General features: G+C 38.5%; 1 protein-coding gene across 3 annotated transcripts in view; it reads right to left on the reverse strand.

Moving 5' to 3' along the window:
• tmc5 (transmembrane channel like 5) overlaps nt 1-20,865 on the reverse strand; it is a 97,279-nt gene that overhangs the window by 18,948 nt on the left and 57,466 nt on the right. Inside the window, exon 1 of one of the 3 annotated variants that reach the window (XM_034309930.2) lies at nt 550-595. The exons of the other annotated variants lie outside the window; for them this stretch is intronic. The gene's annotated coding sequence lies outside the window, so the exon portion shown is untranslated. Of the gene's footprint in view, nt 1-549; nt 596-20,865 lie in introns of those variants that run through there. 3 annotated transcript variants of the gene reach the window in all.

The following is a 20,865-nucleotide window of genomic DNA, read 5'->3' on the forward strand; positions in this document are numbered from 1 at the left end:
GAAGACATAAATAGGATAGAAAATAGAAAAAAACATAATTAAAAGTGTGTATAAGCACAATAAAGGTACAGTATACATGTTTGCATATAGATAGATGGAGCAGAAAATAAATATTTGTTTGTTTCTATACAATATTTTGAAAATTATTGGTTCCTATAGTCTACAAAACCACAGTAAATGTTTATAAACTCTACATAAAGCATTAACAAGACCTAATATATGTATTTAGTGTCGAAATACTTTATTTCTGACCCCCAAATAAAAGATGGAGTAAATTAAGACAGAGAAATCTCCTGTTTTAACCGCTTATTAGCTTTGCTAACGCTAGCTACGTTAGCAAAGCCAGTTAGCCTAACTCGTTAGCTTGCTAGTTTCCAATCGTTATTGCTTTAAAAACGCGATTTTTCTGACCTTTAAATACGTTTAAACACCTCCCCAGTTACTTTATTATTATTATTCCAAAATGAATGCGGTTAAAATTTGTGAAAGTGTGCTAAAATATCAATAGGAATTAAAAGTTAGCTAGCGAGCTAGCGAATGTTTCATCACCTCAGGAACAACCGCCATTTCCACTGATTGGGCACGTGCAGCACTCAACAGGTGCGCAGGGGTTTCATCCCAAATGTATCGCCATTTTATATAAAGTGCACTATAAAGGGTGTCAAAGTCATTATTACTATTATTATTACTCATAACAGCCGCAGCGCACGTGAATTAGTGCACTACTGTATAGGGAGCAGTGAGATTCGGATTGAGCCCAATTCACTTCACACTGACTCAGAGCTGAGAGTTTCTCTGGAGCTGACTGCTATTTACTGAAATATATAGCATTTATAAATAAATAAATAAATAAAATAAATAAATAAATTAAATAAATAAAATAAATAAAGACTACTTACTGCTAATTACTGAAATATATAGCATTTATAAATAAATAAATAAAATAAAATAAATAAAGACTACTTACTGCTAATTACTGAAATATATAGCATTTATAAATAAATAAAAAAATAAATAAATAAATAAAATAAAATAAATAAAGACTACTTACTGCTAATTACTGAAATATACAGCATTTATAAATAAATAAATAAATAAATAAATAAATAAATAAATAAATTAAACACTACTTCAGTAATTAAAGACTAACTACTGAAATATACAGGACTTAAATAAATAAATAAAGTAAGACTAACTGAAATATATAGGACACAAACATAGGTAAATAAGTAAATAAAAAAATTGATAGATAGATACTATTTACTGAAGTTTATAGGATTTAAAAATAAATAAATAAATAATGACTACTTACTGCTAATTACTGAAATATATAGGACTTAAAGAAAGAAAAAAGACTACTTACTGAAATATATAGGATATAAACATAGATAGATAGATAGATAGATAAATACTACTTACTGAAGTATATAGGATTTAAAAATAAATAAATATATATTACTTACTGGAAAAATATAGGATTTAAACATAAATAGATAGATAAATAAATAAATACTTTATGACTTAATTAATGAGTAAATATTGTCACACACACACACACACATATATTATATAAAACAAACAATGAATCAACACACAGATGTAACACTAATTCTGAATAAAATTATAATTTGGAGTTAAAATGGCTCCTGGGTTTGGAGTTAAAAGATCTATCTATCTATCTATAGCAGAGTGCACAAGTTTGCACACCCCTCGTACAAAATGTAGACGATAAAGTAATTTGTTGTCTAATGTTTAATGGTGTTACTATAGTTAAAAAAAAAAAAAAAAATTATATGAGTATAAAAGTTTGATACTGATGTCATACACTGCCTTAAACGCACGTCTCGAGATTTAGATGGTCGTGGCTGACTTCATTCTTTCTTTGTCCTTACTTTTTAAAAATGCATTTTTACTTCTGTTCTGCTGATTTTGCTTTTTTTTTTTTTTTTTTTTTAATTTCAGCTGTCGTCTTGTTGCAGGCAGACCCACCTTTTATTTTTAACTTTATTTACTTACTTACTGTAGATAAACAAAAATAGTGGTACTCCCCCTCCCCCTTTTTTTTCTCACCCAGAACTAACTAACTAACCATGCATTTTCTGTGATTTTTTTTTGGTTGTTTGTTTGTTTAATTTTTGTGTGTATTCTGTCACACCCCCCTGCCTGTAGGTGGCAGTGTTGCTACACACTTCACAGGTCTTCAGAACATCAGCAGGATGCTGAATAAGATCTCTAACACCATCCTACCCTGCAGAATCACACTCCTGCATTACAGAACACATTGGATTGTCATCCTGTTACATAAAGCAATGTTTATTCATTTAAAAAAAAAAAAAAAAAAAGGAAAGAAGTTTTATAAGATCTGATGTCACGTCACTGATGCAGGCCGAACGGTAGCTGTCATATGCAGGCTGTCATCTGCTGAGTAAATATACATACTTTACTTATATTTAGTGGTAAAAAAGCTCAAATGTCTCAGTGCCTGAAGTCTGCTGCACTACAGCTGAGAGGCTAACAGGTGATGGAAGTGTAATAGCTACCAGTTTGGCATCATGATCCACCAAATCACGACACACTGTTAGCTATAAACGTGTACAAAGGGACGTCACAGAGTTAAAAACAGTGTAAAGTAGGAGGCGTGGCCTAAAGATCAAAGCCTATCAATACCTGTCTGAATATTTCGCACCTTGATATCGAGGCTTCTCAGAGTTAATGTGCGTTTAATCCAGACAGACCTGCCACCTTTTCCGCCGCTGCAGGTCCCTGACTCTGACAGCTCGGTTCTGACCTCAGACTCCAGGCTAATTAGAGGGTGAGAACCTCTCCACGCTCACAGCCTGAGGACTCGAGCTCTGACCCGACCACCGACGGCTTTCCACGCCAACGCATGTCAGCCTTCCACAAACACCAGCAGCCTTGAAGGTCACCGTGTCAGAGCTAATATTTGGGGCTTTGTTTCCAGCATCATCTGAATCTGCGATCACAGAATACAAGCGATCGGCTCGAACGATTCCTACGGCACGTGTGGGCCGACGTTTCTTCTTTAGTTTAGTTTTTTACCTGCACATAGTTTCCATTCAATGATTGATCTTATCCTGTAATACACGACCTCTCATTAAACATGCATAGGGACATGACGAAGAAAACTGCTTGGAAGGAAGTAGCAGAGATCGTTGGTGTCTCTCGTGAGTGTATGTAGCTAGCACAGTTAGCTCGCTTTGCTAATCAAATATGAGAGCGAAGCTAGTACAAAGCCGTAAACCAAACAACCGATTTTCTCACTGATTAGTGCGTTAATTAATTCATCTTTAACTAGTTAGCTTTAGACGCTTTGGAAACCCCACATTACTCTAAAGCGCTTGTGGTCCGACGTTTCTTCAGTTCCACACTCACAACTTTACTGTTTGATGCACAAAATGGAGGAAAAACTTACAACCGTGGTTTCACCTTATCCTGTATCCTGTTATATTAAACGTTTATAGAGACTTTAGGGAGAAAAATGAAGTTTGGCACAAAGTAGCAGAGATCGTTGGTGTCTCTGGTGAGTGTACGTAGCTAGCACAGTTAGCTAGCTTTGCTAAATTAATCAGGGAATTAAGCTACCAGGAAACCATGCACGTAACATATACACCAAAAAAACAATTTTCTCACTGATTAGCGCGTTAATGAATTTGTCTTTAACTAGTTAGCTTTAGAAGATGAATATAGCTACTACCATTTCCAAAAAACGCTGGACAGACCACGCCCACAACCAGAGACATGAGGTTTCTCACTTGCAAGTGTGAACATAGGGTGAGGTATCAGGTAGGAGGCGTGGTTTAATGTTTACATTCAGATGATAACATAGCTCATTTGCATATTTGTGCATTTTTTTTAAACTAAGCCTTATTCTGCTGTTTAATGAAAGTGTTGAAGGTGCGACCTGAGTGTGAGATGATTTAGAAGTCTCCAGCAACGGGGGAAGAAGTGAAGAAGTGTGAAAGCTGACTAGGACTGGATTCGGTTCTAACTATAACCCCATGGAAATGCTGTAGAAATGTTGTGGAAATGTTGTGGAAATGTTGTGGAACTGCTGCGGAAATGTTGTGGAAATGCCCCGGCTATGACACGAGGTCCTGACAGACAGAAGCAACAAGAGAAGAGAGCAAGAACGGTAAAATAAAACACCGGCGCATAGATGTACGGCCTCAGTGACTCTGTCAAAAATGACTCATGAAATATTTATGGCAGTAATGGGGAGGATTATTCTAGTGCGGCGAAACCCGATCAGAACGGGTAATCATATCTACTGCGGAGGGAGAGCTGCTGATCCGCCTGCAGGGGGTGAGGAGAGGAGGGAACGGAGACGAGCATCTAAATCAGGCATCAGTCTGAATAAAGGCCAGGAGAACACACACACACACACACACACACACACAGACACACACAGACACACACACACACACACACACACACACACCGCAATGAAATGCAGAGTCAGGGATGGACGACATCTCAGTGTAATTAAATGATGTGGCAGACTGCTTCGGTTCCCCGTTTCATTCCCGTGAATTGCGTTTCTCTCCGTACTCGCCTGCGTATAACTGTAACTGTAAAATGCCTTCGCTGCTTATCAAACGGAAAAAAAATGCAAATCGGTGAACTTTTTACTTATTTTATTTCATTATCTCACACACACCCACACAGCCCTAAAGGCTGAATAAATGCGCTTTCACATCAACAGAAAGGCTTAAAAAAAAAACGCACGCATTAGCATTCAGTCGTGTAGAGTTGTGCGTAGGGCTGGGCAAAAATCTGACAAAAAACATCATGTCACGATATTCAAAGACATTTCTGCGATACTGGATATACAATACGACATTTAGGTTTGTTAAACTGCCAGTAAAGCAAAAGTAACAGTAAAAAAAATAATAATAATAATTCATTATCACTGGAATTAAGAGAAAATTAAAATAAAAATCAGCTGCTTCCAAACAGTTTGTAATAATTAAAAAAAAGTTATAAAAAAGATATCGTGATACTTGTGACATCACCGGAAATTGTATTGTGACCTAATTTATCACGATAATGATATTATATATGATATATTCATATCGCCCAGCTCTAAGAATCAGGATGATGATTTATGAAATATCATATCATGACCTCCTAGAACCGGTTTAGAACTCCGAAAACGCATCACGGGTTCCGTCGGTTCTGTTTCCAGCATTTAACTAGCGACAGGTTTGTGAAGTTTGTCAGCACTGAGGCAAAATCTTACCACGACCACGCTCTCAAAGTTAAAACAACAAAAAAGAAAGTTAACTGGATCGCTTTAAATTAGTGTTAGAACATTTAGAACCCTTAAGGTTCCTTGGTTTGTCCCTCTGGGGAACCTTTAAAGACACTATGTAAAATCCTACAACAGCGTGTTTCCATATAAGAAAGCATTCCAAGCAGATCTGTTCTAAGAGGATAAGAACACTTAATGATCCAACGAACCCCTAGAGAACCCTTCAAGAACCTTTTTTCTATGACTTGCTAAATGTTAAACACCTGAAGGTTCTGTTTTAGGTATTAAGAAGAACATAAAGAGCAATAATTTAGAGATTTTGTTGAGTTTGTACAGTTAATACACACATACACTTAGAAAAATGGGTTCTTCAAGAGTCCATTGGAAAATTAAAGGTTCTCAGCTTCCAAAATTGGGTTCTACTTTGATCGGGACTCTATCTGTTTGGAAAACACTTTCTTGTATGGTTCTAAGGGTTCCATCGCATCTCAGGTAACACATACACTCTTAGATAAAGAAAAGGGGTTCTTTACAGGTTCTTTAAGGGTTCATTGAATAATTAAGTGTTCTTAGTTTCCAAAAAAGGGTTCTACTTCAATTGGGACCTTTTTTTTTTTTTTTTTTTTTTTTACAGTGTTCTACATAGAACCTTTAAGAGTTCCCTACATCACTACTCAGTTAACACATACTCTTAGAAAAGAAGGGTTCTTCAAGGGTCCATTAAGGGATCATTTGATAAGTAAAAGCTCTTAATTTCCAAAAAAAAAAAGGGGTTCTACTTTGATTGGAACCTTTTCATATAGGAAAACACTTTCTTGTAGGGATCTAAATAGAACCTTGTAAGATTCCACCAGAGGAACCACCAAAGAACCCTTACTACAAAAGTTTCCAGAAAATAACTTTTAATATTCATTTATTTTTGTGGTTTACAGTGTTTCAGGATTTTAGGGTTCTAAGCATGAGCGCTGCCTAGTAGGATTAGGTTCTAACTATAACCCGTGGTTCTATTCATGTCGGAACCTTTCTGAACAACAAAAAAAAAACTTGTAGGTTTCTATATAGAGTTCCTCACACACTAACACACTTAATGTATAAAACTGCACTCTTAGAAAAAAGCTTCTTCATGGATTCTTTATAGATCGGATATTTGGATAATTAAGGGTTCTACTTGGATTGGAAAATTTTTTTGAAAAGTTCTACCTTGAAGAGTTCCCCAGTGGGAAATTAAGGGTTCTTAGCTTGAAAATCAGAGTTTTTAGTGTAGCCATATTTGTGAGTGAATGCCTTGAGGGTCACGTTATGAAGATGTTTGAATTCCAGGGAACTCCTGGATGAATTCCATCCTGGAGATACATTTCATGAAGATGTTTGAATTCCAGGGAACTCCTGGATGAATTCCATCCTGGAGATACATTTCATGAAGATGTTTGAATTCCAGGGAACTCCTGGATGAATTCCATCCTGGAGATACATTTCATGAAGATGTTTGAATTCCAGGATGACGAATCAGGATTTGCTGCCATCTTCCTTTCCACACTCGTTCGCTGAAATAGTTCAGAGTCCACATGGTGAGTAACTCATGATGACTTGGTTAATAGAGAAGCCCAGCCTTCACCCCGGTTCCTGTCATTATCTCAGCTTCGGCTGACCTGATCCGTTCTGCCGAGCCTCTGATCCCGGCATCACGTCCGTCACGGAGCTTAAGCACAGACTCGGCGTGACATGAAGCAGAACGTACTCTGAAGCCGTGGAGGTAATTCCACATGATCGTGAGCTACGTGTAAAACTGAGTCCAGCTCAGCGGTTAATGACCAGGTTAGTGTCAGAGAGATGATCACACGGTGTTGGACTCCAGAACAACACGGCTGGAATCGGGGACATCCGGGCTAAAGCTGTGTGCATAAGACTATAAATATTTATATAAATTTATATAAATATTTTCTTTTAATCGCTCATAAACACTGGCCACGCCCACAGTTATTTCTTTATCAAAATATATGCCTTAAAAATAAACAAGTCATTTGGATACGTCATTTAGGCTAACTGCTTAAAATATCACGCTACATTAATGCTAGCTCTTTGTCTAGTTTGTCTCTCGTTTTATAACTTATGAGAAATGCTAATAGCTATAAATCACATCTAAAATCTAACTAATTGAACACGAGTTAAATAACGTGCTAATCAGCGTGAAGATCGGTTGTTTGGTTTATTACATGGCTTATTTAAAAAAAAAACTGAATAAATATGCAAATGAGCTGAATGTAAACATTAAACCACGCCTCCTACCTGATACCTCACCCTATGTTCACACTCACAAGCGAAAAAACCTTGTCTCTCTGGTTGTGGGCGTGGCCTGTCCAGCATTTTTTTGGAAATGGTAGTAGCTATGTTCAGCTTCTAACGCTAACTAGTTAAAGATGAATTAACTAACACACTAATTAGCGTGAAAATTGGTTGTTTGGTTTACATGTTACGTGCTAGGTTTCGTACTAGCTTTATTCCCCGATTAAATTAGCAAAGCAAGCTAACCGTGCTAGCTACAGGCACTCACCAGAGGCACCAACGATCTCTGCTACTTCGATCCAAACTTCATTTTTCTCTCTAAAGTCTCTATAAACCTTTAATATAACAGGATACAGGATAAGGTGAAACCGCGGTTGTAAGTTTTTCCTCCATTTTGTGCGTCAAACAGTAAAGTTGTGAGTGTGGAACTAAAGAAACGTCAGACCACAAGCGCTATAGAGTAATGAGGGGTTTCCAAATTGTAAAAAAAGGCAAATTTGAATGAAAAAAAAAACTTCTGAACAGTACTGTATGTCAATTTGGGGGCGTGTCTTATGTAAATGCGTGTGTACAAGCAGAGCATGGATTAGCGTCCACTACGTACAGCAAAAATGCTAAATGCCAATTTTTAGTTCGTTTCTCACACAGATAATTATAAACTCGTTCTCTGAATACGCTTCGATAAATGAGATCGCTGCTGAGAAGCTTTTAGGAGCTGATACTCATCTGATTTCTAAACCGAAGCCCTGAAGGACACAAGTTTCCGTATGATTTACAAAGAAGCGTTTGAACAGAGGGCATTTTTTTATTTGCATGTCATTTACATGCACTGACATTACTGTTGTAGCTTTGCACTTTACTGGAGAAAGTCCGAATGCAAAGAGGAAGTGATGAGGAACAGATAAGGTTCAGTGTCATTCTCCTGCCATCCCAGCATCCTCTGTTTTCCACGGCTGCCATCGATGCTGGGGGTCAGAAGGTGAGGACGGTTCTGCTCTCAAACGTCCATCATCAAGTGTAATTTGAAATTTGGGCGGTCGAACCTGCTCGTCTGGCGCTTCATCGTTACTCACTGTGTCGGGTCGAGCAAATATTTATTCTCTGCCTTCAATAATAAATGGAACGTCGGCGCGTCTGTCACTTTGGCTTTGGGAGATGAGTAAAGGAGCTGAAGACATGAAGAACCTCTGTGCTCTGTGGATCTCTTCTTATATTAAACACAGAGTCTTGGTATGTGTGTGTGTGTGTGTGTGTGTGTGTGTCCCAAAATAATATAAAAGTCTGTAATAAGCTGAATTAATAAAATTCCACTTTACGCTCCATATTTATTTAAACCTTAGAGCCCAAGCCTACTTTTCCATTTCCCCCACTCCCTTTATTACCAAACTTCTAACTTTGTAACTCAAAAACTTTCTTCATGAGCTACTTAGCAACATCATGGATGTTCTGAGTAATTATTAACATCATTTATACAGTACTCTCCTTAAAAAGAGTTCCTTATTGGTTTTACGTGGAACTCTCTCAGACATGGGAATAAGGGCCGTACCTTATTTCCTTATTCACCTTTTTAACCTTTTCTGATTAAAAAAAAGGTTGTAGGTTCTATATAGAGTTCCTAACACACTGACACACTTAATGTATAAAACTACACTCGTAGAAAAAAATAAAGCCTCTTCACGGATTCTTTATAGATCGGATACTCGGATAATTAAGGGTTCTACTTGGATTTTGATAAGTTCTACCTTGAAGAGTTCCACACTGGGTAATTAAGGGTTCTTAGCTTGAAAATAAGATTTCTCACTGAAGCACCTTGAGGGTCACATCATGAAGATGTTTGAATTCCTGGATGAACTCTATTCCATGATAATTGAAGGTTCTAGGTTTCTAAACAGGTTCTGCTTAGAACCTTTCCTGAAGTCGGTGTTCGTGAACATTTGCGTCTTTTAAAAACCTTTTTTTTGTTTTTGTTGCACAGTAAATCGAGCGCCATCATCAGAATTATTTTCCACCACAGTTCCAGTGTTTATGAAACCAAGATGATGTTTTTCATCTTATGGGGTTTAAAAAATATGGCGCACACGCACACACACACACACACACACACACACACACACACACAAAGAGCACATTTATACTCCCTGATTTTTCCACCTTCTGAAAAAGAGGAACTAATGACTGCCAAAATAAAAACCCGAACGCTCCATGCTTCACAGCGGCTAGATGTTATGCTTTGGGGAAGCTAATGTGGCGTGCGACTGTAGGTCGTTATGATAATGACCTGTCAGTGGTGACGCCTCGAGCTGCCTCTTTCCTCTAAGCCTTTTATATCTCAAGTGTTTCTCAAGCACCTTTATTTATTTATTTCCCCCATTTTTTTGCTCACTATCATCAAATCCCGTTCCGATCCCCCAGCGGCGGTCCATATTTCCTGTCTGAGCCGTGATGGCGTGGCGCTAACAAAGCAAACGGGCGCTTCTGTCATCATGAAAGAACGAGTCGCTGCCAAATGGACTCCAAATGGCTTCCGGCGCTGCATCATGGGCCGAGTCTTTAACCTTGACACGGTTCGTTTGACGCCGTCCACGAGGTAACCGACTCCACAAAAACCCTCCCAACAAACATTCATCACAGCAGCGCAGGGCTCGGCCGCGGGACTCCACATCGTGACTGATCGCGGAACGGAGTCGCTGTCATAAGGAGCGGCACGTCCATGGGCCAAAACCCGTACATTTTCATTCATCAATTTATTTTCCTCACGTCCGCTCGAGCACTGAACCTGCTGGGGTTAGTTTTATAGATGTGTTCATTACTCTGGTAACTCTGTCACAGTAGCAGTGCGATTCTTTCTGCTCTTACTTACGTATTTTTTCTGCAAATGCTACAAATCTTCGTCTTCTTACTAGGATTGTAAAAAAAATCCTGTAAACTTTTACAGTAAATTTCTGTTTAATAAAGTCAGCAGGAAACCAGAGTAAAAATTACAAGATGTAAAATTTAAAATTGTAATGCACTTTTATTTATTACTAAGGTATCAATTATTATTGTAAATACACTGAAATAATCATTAGAGTAGCATATTGGCAAAATAATAAATAAAAGTTTTTTTTATACTGTATATATACTGTATATAATTAAATCTAGAAAAAAAATATATATATTATTCAAACTGTTATAAAAAACATACTGAAAACTTACTGACCACAGCAGATTTTCCTTTTTATGATTCAAAGATAATTTTAAAAAACCTCACACACCAGAAAAGACGCTAAATAATTTTATATTAAACTCAATAATAAACCCAAATGCTGTATCTGATCCTGTTAGATGTGAAAAATTATGTCTGTCATTGCCAAATATTTAACAATGAACCATCAACCCACTGAGTAAAAGCAGCAGCAAGTCCAAAATGGCGCTACAGTCTGGCAACGTGACGCACCTCCTGCCTCGACCAATCAGATTTCACCTGTGGCGTAGCTACACATCACGTGCTGTTAGGATTTTAGAGGTAAGCACAAATCGGTCAGTGCGCCACGCTTACCCATAAACCCTTTCACTGTGCCACGGCGCATATACGCGTCAAACGAACCCGGAACGATTGCGTTTGGGACAAACTTTAAAAATTAAAACAAAATTTAAAATCTAAATTTAAGCAAAGATGAAAAGTTTCAGTTTTAGTGACAAAAACCGCTGTAGCTTTTTCCTCAACTCAATCTAAACTACATCAAACAAACAACTAAAATGTGATTAAAAGGATCAAATTAATCAAGAATGTACTTTCATAGTCGCTTATACGCACAGCGCTGCTGAATCCTGTGTCCTGATTGGTCAGAAGGTGTTAATTAACAGGGTTCTTCTTAGAACACAGAGCATTAAGGGTTCCACCAAAAAGCACAAAACAAGCAAGCTACGGTTTTATATTTCTACTCTCTTCAGGGAAAAACAGTCCACTGGGGTTCTTTCGATGTTTAAGCGTTCTTAACTTCTTAATGAGGTTCTGCACAGAGCGTAGAACATTACGAATTCCACGACGGGTTTCAGATTCAACCCTTTCTCCAAGTTCTTTTTTTCTTCATGGTTCTTCTGGGGTTCTGAGGATAGTTCAAGGTTCTAGGTTCCTAAACAGGCTCTGCTTGGAACCTTTTCAGCAGCCAGTGTTCGAGAACATCATCAGAACCTACTCGATATGATCCTGATTGGTCAGAAGGTGTTGATGAATTTTCTATAACAGCAGCTCTGACAGTAGTGCAGCTTCAAATCACAGGTTTATATTAATGCACTCGTTCTAAAATATAATACGCTATCGTTTCTATAGTAACAGCTCATTCGCAGGGATACGATGAAATTTTGTGTAAGGAGATTGTAAGTTTATGTAACATTGATGGAAGGAGTCTCCAGCGTCAGTGCTTTGTAACACTCAGAGGTGAAGCTGTAACGTTAAGATTTCCGACATCTTCAGGACAGAAGAGTTTACGCTTAGCGTAAACGAGAGAAAGAAAGAGAGGCTGGACTCTCTGGAGAGGAAGGACTGTTTATAGCTGCTATAACGTAAGTGGGAACAGGAACTTACTCGTCTCACGGATGTTCCGTAACATTAAACGTAACGATAAATGGATAAAAACTACAACATGTCGTTCTTTCATTGCTTTAATTATCGCTGTGGTATAAGAGGAATAAAACACTTGGGAACGTCCTGTGAAAGGACAAGAACAGTAACTCTTCATCGCACCACTCTGTCGTTGATTATTTATCCAGAACTGCACCCTACAGAGTGTTTATTCCCGACTTAAACAGTAACTGTAACGTACGCTGACTCAAAAACCTTTCTTTCAGGCTAAAGACAGGCTAAAAACCTTGTATATGCAACACTAGTTTTTCATCTTCGTGGTTATTTGGTTTCTATGTGAATCTGAGGACATGCACTGTGTTGACTCCACACACACACACACACACACACACGAGTTCCACTCGTTATTCTTCTCCCTCCGCTTTCAAATGCGTAATTCTCCCACAAGTGCGTCCTCGAGTGTGTGCACACCATCACACAGGCATCTGTTCTGCGCTGACTGTCGGTGTGTCGAGTGCAGAGCGGAGACGAGGGCCTCCGGATAACACGGCACTCAGGAGAACACGAACGGATCAGTCGCTCACGTCCTTTCATGATCCTGATTAGCATTAAGTGGTTTAAAGGCAGAGCCGCGAGGCACTTCGACGTTCCTCAGAAACACAAGTCCACAGCTCAGTCAGGTTTCTCTTGTTGTGGCGACTTCAGCATTTTCGACCTTCATTAAATCTCTGCTCATTTAACCACCGCAGATGGAGCCGAGCTTTAACCCGAGTGGCACTTTATAGATTAAAAAAAAGTTTCACTCATAAATTTTATCGCTCCTGAAGGAACGTGGCTTTGGGTACAGATGTGGAATAGTGATCACGGTGGGACGAACCACGGCTTCTTTACGAACGCTGGCGTAACCGACGCTCGATACAAAACACAGACGATGAGCCGAGACATGTTTAGGGTCTGAATTTTGCTTCTTTAGTTTTGTATTCGAGCTACGAGGCTAATGTAGCTAACAAGTAAAGTTAGTCTAAAGCCACCAGTTATCATCACACACTCACATCAACACTAGCTTAAAAAATGACAGAACAAACCTCAAAAATATACAAAAAACTCAATTGTGACCTTCAACCTTTAAGCCACGCCCACCACCTGAGTCTGATAGCGAGGAAGAAAGTGATTCGGCTACGACTGTTTTTAGCTCTGTGACCCCAAGTGTTTTATTCCACTTATACCACAGCAGTTTGCCAATGCTTACAACTTTTTAAATGTATTTATTAAAGAAATTTTTAACCATTTATAGTTACATTTAGTGTTGTAGAACGTCCAACGACAAGTTATACAACAAGTTATAGCAGCGATAAACAGGCTTTTCCTCACCAGCCTGTCTTTTTTTCTCTCTCGCAGTTAATAAGACAAAACAAACACACAGCTTGTCGTTGTTTGTTACCGAGAAACCGCAAAGAAACGTAAACTCCATCCTGAAGATTTCAGAAAACTTTAAATGACAGCTTTACCTCTGACACTGGAGACTCCTTCCATAGATGTTAAATAAACGTCTCCTCACAGATCAACACGATTTACACGTGTTTTTTTAATCTGTTTATTATTAATGGAGCGTCTGCTGTACAAGTCCCTGTGAATGAGCCGTTACTATGGAAACGATAACGTATTATAATAAGAACGAGCGCATTAATATAAACCTGTGACTTACGTTACAGCTGGAAAGACCGTCAGAGCTGCTGTTCTGGAAAATTCTGACCAATCAGAATCCAGAACTCAGCAGCACTGTGGTATAAACTGGTAGCTATTCGCTTCTTACTTTCTCTTCAGCGTTAAGTAGCCAAACTTCTGACACCAGGCTGATCGACTTCGTTCAACCGAGCGAATAAGTGCATCGATTAATTATCAGCCAAACTATTTTCTTAAACTCTGGCGCTACGTGAGCGCTGACGAGGAAACGCTGTGTGTGTTTGTTTGGAGGATTTTCATCTCCACTCAGCTCATTAATCTATTAATCTCATTTCTTTTCCAGTCCAGATCCCCATCAGCGTTAACCCTGCTGGCAGTTTGAATCAGATTAGCACATCATTTGCAAAATGTGAAGATTAAATAAATCGGAAGGTTCCTTTCTGAAATGATCACACACACACACACACACACACAGGTTTCATCAGTTCATGGTCAGCTGTGTGTGAGATATCGACTCAGTCCCCATGAATTATTCATCCACCTAATTATAGAGATATGCATATCAGATCCTGTGTTTTTTATGGCTCCTGGCACCTCGGTAAACCTGATGGATGTGGCCTGTCGTTTTTAAAGATCGCTCCTCTCTACGCCACCCCTCCACCCCTCCACTCCTCCACCCTCCACCACCCCCGCATCATCGCTGTCACTCCGCTTCACGATAACGCCAGCAGGCCGATGACGTTCCTGACAAGAGAAGGGTACTCGAGATCAAAGCAGGTCTCCGGTCGATGCGTAACGCTCCACATCCTGCGTTTTATTTTTAAGAATTATAAGCGGATTTTTTTTTTCTTGATGCAAATCGTTGCGCATTTCTGTCGCCGATCCTGAAAGAGACACAATGCAACATGACAGATTAGCGCTGTTTATCCTTTGCTAAATGTCAAGACGTCGAGATGATGTCATCAAAATGTCGTCCGGACACACAGTTCATGACAACGTAAATAATACGTGCAAAAAAAAAATCCTTAAAAATCCTCTCGGGAATCCTTAAAGGGTCCGTGTAGAATGTTTCTCTATCAGAAAGGGGTCCAAGGAGAACCTTGTACAAAACGAAGAATCCTTAATTACACAACAAACCTCTAAAAAAAAACCTTTCAAAAACTTTTTTTCTAACACAGTTTAGCTAAACCATAAAGGTAAGAAGCTACAGTGACTCACAGAGTTAGCATGATGACTAGAGTTAGCATTAGCAAGGATGGTCATGAGTTTTTATATATGAGTTATAACTCTATAAAGAGCTGAAACTCAGCTCATACTGATCAGTGAGAACCATGAAGAGTGACTTCGCTGTCCTGTTTTTCTTTGTAATGAGCTCTCATGAGCTTTTAAGCGCTGGTGTTAGCATCGTTAGCTGCACGAGAGTTAGCTAGCACTACATAAATTTCAAGGTGGCTCACCGTACCTGCCTCTTGTCGCCTTCACAAGTAATAAATTATTCCATCACGGAAAATAATGACCAACGTTTATTCCAGGTTTCTTTTTGTTAAATTTATTTGACACACAATGGGGTTTTTTTGCCTACAGAAGAATTATCTGGCTGCGCTGGGCACTTACCACCTTCAGTCATGTTCTTTCTTTCCAAACAAACTAACATGGGGGCGGAGTGAAAAGGTGTTGGGGGCGTGGCTATAAAAAGAGGCCCATGTAAACACACAAAAAAAAGCACTCTGGTCCATAACATGGTTTTCCAAACGTATTTTTAAAGCCACTTAACACTTTTGTGCTGAGATCGTGGCTTAAAGCATTATTGTTTAACATGTTGTACATATTTTGCAGGTTATTTGTACTACTATGAAATAAAAACAAATCAACTATTGCACCTTTAAACACGATATTAAGAAGAAAACAACCAATAATTTGGAGTCTCAGAGACAGGACAGAGGAGTTATAAACTGATAAAATGGATAACTATAAATAGATTTAAAAAAAGTATGATGTGTTGTTTACTTATCCCTCCAACAAATCTACTTTTTTCCAAACCAGGGCAGAGAGACAGAGAGACAGATAGATACATAGATAGATAGATAGATAGATAGATGGAAGGTGTGAGCTATGTTTGTGCGATTTAAAGCACTGAAAGCAGCCGTGCCTCGTCCTCACCGAGCGAATACATCATCTTCCTCATTTCTCAGCCGCTCATCTGTCTTCTTTTCCTATTAGGCGGCTAATGTTGGCTCACTAATGGGAGCGGATCTGTCCACATCAGCGAGCCTAATGGAAGGTTTTCCTTTTATTTAATACGACTGTCGAGTCGACATCATCGATTCCACATTTCACGTGAAAACGCAAACAGCCAAATTGTTCGCAGACTCGCAGACTGACATCTTATATCGCTCAGCGATTAGTCCGACGCCGCTCTAATAATGCGGCACACGTGAGTGATTTATTCCAGGTCGTTTTTTTTTTTTTTCTCTGAGCTGCAGGATGTCCTTCTGCGTAGCGGAAACAGCACGCCATGGAACGCCAGTTTACCGGGGAAGTGGGAGGAGCATATAGGATTGAGGTGTTTCTAATTTGCATATTAATAGAACACACTTTTTTGATGACAAAAAGTAGTGATCTTTCTCACTCATGATTTATTATGGAACCACCACATCGAGAAATTTATTCATCAATATTTAACGAAAAAAATATATATAATGTGTCCGTGCGTGTGTGTGTGTGTGTGTGTGTGTGAGTGTGTGAGTGTGTGTGTGTGTACAGTGGCTCTATATTGGACAGCTGTTCAATAGAACCTGATGCTCTGCGCCTCTGATGGAACATTTATCTTACGCAGCATCTTATCAGCACCTCCGGGGAAACGTCCGGCATTAATCACCTACATCAGGTTTTAAAGCTGCCCTCTGCATCACATGACCCCGACTACACACTCTCTCTCACACACACACACAGATAGAGACACACAGACAAACACACACACACATTTTTTTTTTTTTTTTTTTGTTAAATATTGATTAATAAATTTCTCGACATGGTGGTTCCATAAAAAAAAAAAAATCATTAGCGAGCAAAATCACTCCTTTTTGTCCATCAAAAAGTGCATTCTATTAATATGCAAATTAGAAACACCTCAATCCTATATGCTCCTCCCACTTCCCCGGTAAACTGGAGCTTGCATTTGCATACTGGACTCTGATTGGCTGTTCTATTTTATGACACAGGTTCAAGTCTAATTTTATTAAAAACAAAACAAAACATAAAAAAAATTTTAAAAAAATCATTAATAAGAAAACTAAACAACCCAAAACAAAAGTGTCACATTTACAATTCTTACAAAAAAAAGAAAAGAGGAAAAGGAAAACAAAAGAACCAAAAACAACGCTGTCACTATCAATTCTTACAAGAAGAAGAAGAAGAAGAAGAAGAAGAGAAAGAACACTACGAAGAGGAAGAAGAAGAAAACAAAAGAACCAAAAACAACGTCACATTTTCAAGTCTGACAAAAAGAAGAAGAAGAAGAAGAAGAAGAGGAAGAAGAAGACAAAACTAAAAAACAGCATGGTCATATTTTCAAGTCTATTAATTTTTTTTCAGTCACGGCACTCCGGCCGTCCCGCTTTATCCTGGTGGGAAGTTGCGGTGGATCCCAGGAACGCTGTGTATGAATTCCCAGTTCGAGGCAGATGTGGCACAGCTGTGCAGAACTGGGTGAAGCTGTGAGTGTTCTGGTGTCTCTTTCCTCTCCATGATGTTAATCATGATTCAGTTTTGGGCTCGGGTCGTACCGCTTTTAACTCGCGTGTGCGGTGCACGGAGACAGAGACGGAGCACCGCTGTCCGCCGTTCTGTAACTCATAATCCGTTACCGAGGCTGTACGAGCGCCTCCGCTGCGCTTCAGATTAATGCCTCCACCTGGCTGTGAAATGTGTTCATCTGAATTATTCATTCCAATTCCATCCTTTCTTCCTTACTTCCTTTATTCCCTGCTTTTTTTAGACACAGAATTAGACTCTCTTTCTTTAACACACACACACACACACACACACAATCCTACATTTGGAGTTAGCGAACGGTTTTCTCATCCCTCGTAGCGCGCTACAGACTTTTGTTCCTGACTTCAACTGATCGCGAGACGCGACTCCACCACGGCTAATATATCCCTCATCCCTCAATCCCTCGATCCCTCCGTTTTTTTCAGCCAGGATTAGCGGCTATGCCATGTAAGCACGTGCAGCTATTACATTTTTAATATGACTTCTCAAAGCTTCATCTCAGAGCTCGTGTATCTGCTGAAGCTTTCCTCGCTGGTTACAAGATCATGAAATAAACAAAATCATAAATAATAAATGTATTGCTCTGAATAATTTCTGTATAACAATACTAAGATGGATTTTTTTATAAAAGTATTTTTAAGCATACCATAGTACAGTCAAATCCAGAATTATTGGCACCCCTTACAAAACGATTAAAAATGATTATATAACATATATTGATCTCCTAAACTGCAAAAAGTGAAGACATCACAAATTGTAATAAATACTAAAACCTGGCTGCCTCTGCCAGGAGGTTAAGAGCTGGCTGTTGACGTTAAGCAACCAAATCAGCGTTTGTTTATTTTTTTCTAAGGGAGTTGTCACCAAAACCAAAAACCAAAACCAGCATTTTGCAAAGGAAAAAAAGCACTACTTAAGGGAAGAAGACTTTTACTTTTATTGTGGCTGTTTTTTAATTTTAATTTTTTTTAAATACTGATATTAGAATTGTAAAGTGGGCCGTATATCCTTTCTTTCTTTCTTTCTTTAATTTAAAATGTATAATACAATTGTAATGTGGGCTGCTTATTCATTCATTCACTTTTTTTTTTTTTTATTTATTTAAAATGTGTTAATATGTGTAATTGCCATTTATTTATTTGTTTTCTATCTATCTATCTAGTTTATTTACTTATAAATTAAACAAAATAACAAAATAATAAACAAAATAAAATAAAATTTAATAATAAATTAAACAAACAGGGCACAAAATCATCTGCGCACTTTTTTGCCTAATAAACAACTTCAGTCGTGATGATTTTGTGTGATGTTTATCGGTTATTAATTTCCTGTAAAAATTCCTGTCTTCTGATCTGTTTCATCTTTGATGCACGTTTTAATGAAACCTAACATTAACGGTGTGTAACTGCTTCTGCTTTATGTCAGAATGCTGTGGTGCTGGTGTTTGGTCGCTGCGTCAGAAACCATCCTGCTGAATAAAAGCGAGCTTAGCATCGACCCGCCTGCTCCAGGACGAGAGAAAAGAGAAAAGCGGCGTCCCTGCTGTGAAACATCGAGGAAAAAAACACCCTGGAGGCACAAGATTGCCTTCTTAATGCACCGTGTCCCTACAGGGAGCAGCGACGCACTGAGAGTGTGTGTGTGTGAGTGTGTGAGTGTGTGTGTGTGTGTGTGTGTGTGTGTGTGTGTGTGTTACAGTGCTACAGGTCGTATATAATACACAGTGTGTTACAATGCTACAGGTAGCGCATGAGGAAAAGAAGTAGGTTTTTTTTTTTTTTTTATGTCCTTGGCTTGTAGAAAAGTTGAGCTGTCTGAATAACACGACGTTATAAAGCATCAGCCCTGGATAAAACACCTCTGATTTAAAAAAAAATACAAACAAACAAACAAATAAACAAACAAATAAATAAATTTCATCATAAGTGGTGTCTTTCTATAAACTGTTAAAAAAAAAAAAAAAAAAAAAAAAGCCATGTTGGCAATCTCAGGTCTGAAAATTTTCGACGACATTTTTTCCACTTCTGGAAATGGACGATGTGGGCGGAGCTATATCAGAAGATGTACCAATCAGAATCGAGGCGTGTTCCCCGTTAGCTACCTGTTAGCTACCAACACAGAAACGAAAACTTTTATTTTCTCAACGTGATCAATTTGTACACACACCATTTCCTGCTTTGTTTTCCACCACTGTCGAGTGTTTTTCTGTTGCCAAGACGACGAAACCGACAATCATTAAGCGACCTGACACGCCCACGCACTTCTGATCAGGTAGAAAATACGCGGGTCTGTAGTGTTTAACTATAATAACATACTATTTAAGGATATTTACAGCTGATTTAATAATTACTGGCCTCGTGGTTAAAGATTGTATAAACAAACATCGTACACGTTTATCACGCTGGATACGTACAAATTTATTCGTAACTCATTCGCAGGAGCGTTTACACAAGAAATGTGGTGTTTGTGAAAATCCAGTTAGTTTGGAAAAACGTTCGTTTCACTCCGGAGTTTATGTATATTTACGTATAAGAAGGCTCGCTAACGCAAACCTCACCTGATCGGCTTCGAATCGCCTAATTATCAATGAGTTACTGTGATTTTATACACGGATTTTAGTTTAAATCACTTACTTAGCTATCTCAATTACACACCACTTTAATGAACATTTAATCAAAGAAAAGTAATGGCACCCTATAACAGGAGGAAGCGTTCATGTATGTCTATAGCAGCTGATGCGATGGATTTAGCACATGCCATGCTTAGGAGGAGTTCTTTCACGGTTTATTTGGTCATTTTCAGCTCTGTTATGGAGTTTTGTGGGCGTGGCTTAGGAATTTATGGCCGAGTGCTGTTTATCAACATACGCACGTGAGTACGAATGTGGCGGGAATTTTTAGCTCGTTTTGGCCACGAAAACAGCGACACACAACTTTATAAAAACAAAAAAGATTGTTGCATGAGGCCCAGCCTTTGAAATTTTCCACTTAAACAGCGGCTGTTATAGTTTCCATGCGAGGCTTCAACATATACACGTTACAGGGTGCCAATAATTTTGAAAGCAGAAAAGAAAATCGCTAAAGAAAAACATTATTTATTACATTGTTGTTATAAAGCTATACAGATTCCTTATTATCTTTAAGCTCAAAGTATCATGTGTTATTAGTTTTGTAATAATTTCCATGAAGTGTGCCGATAACTATAATAACTGTAGTAACTGTAATAATGTAGTAGTTAAGGATATACAGTTATTTCCAGAATTATTGGCAAATAATGGATACTGGAAAAA

The sequence above is a fragment of the Pangasianodon hypophthalmus genome, chromosome 13 (genome assembly GCF_027358585.1).
Source record: "Pangasianodon hypophthalmus isolate fPanHyp1 chromosome 13, fPanHyp1.pri, whole genome shotgun sequence".
Lineage (NCBI taxonomy): Eukaryota > Metazoa > Chordata > Actinopteri > Siluriformes > Pangasiidae > Pangasianodon > Pangasianodon hypophthalmus.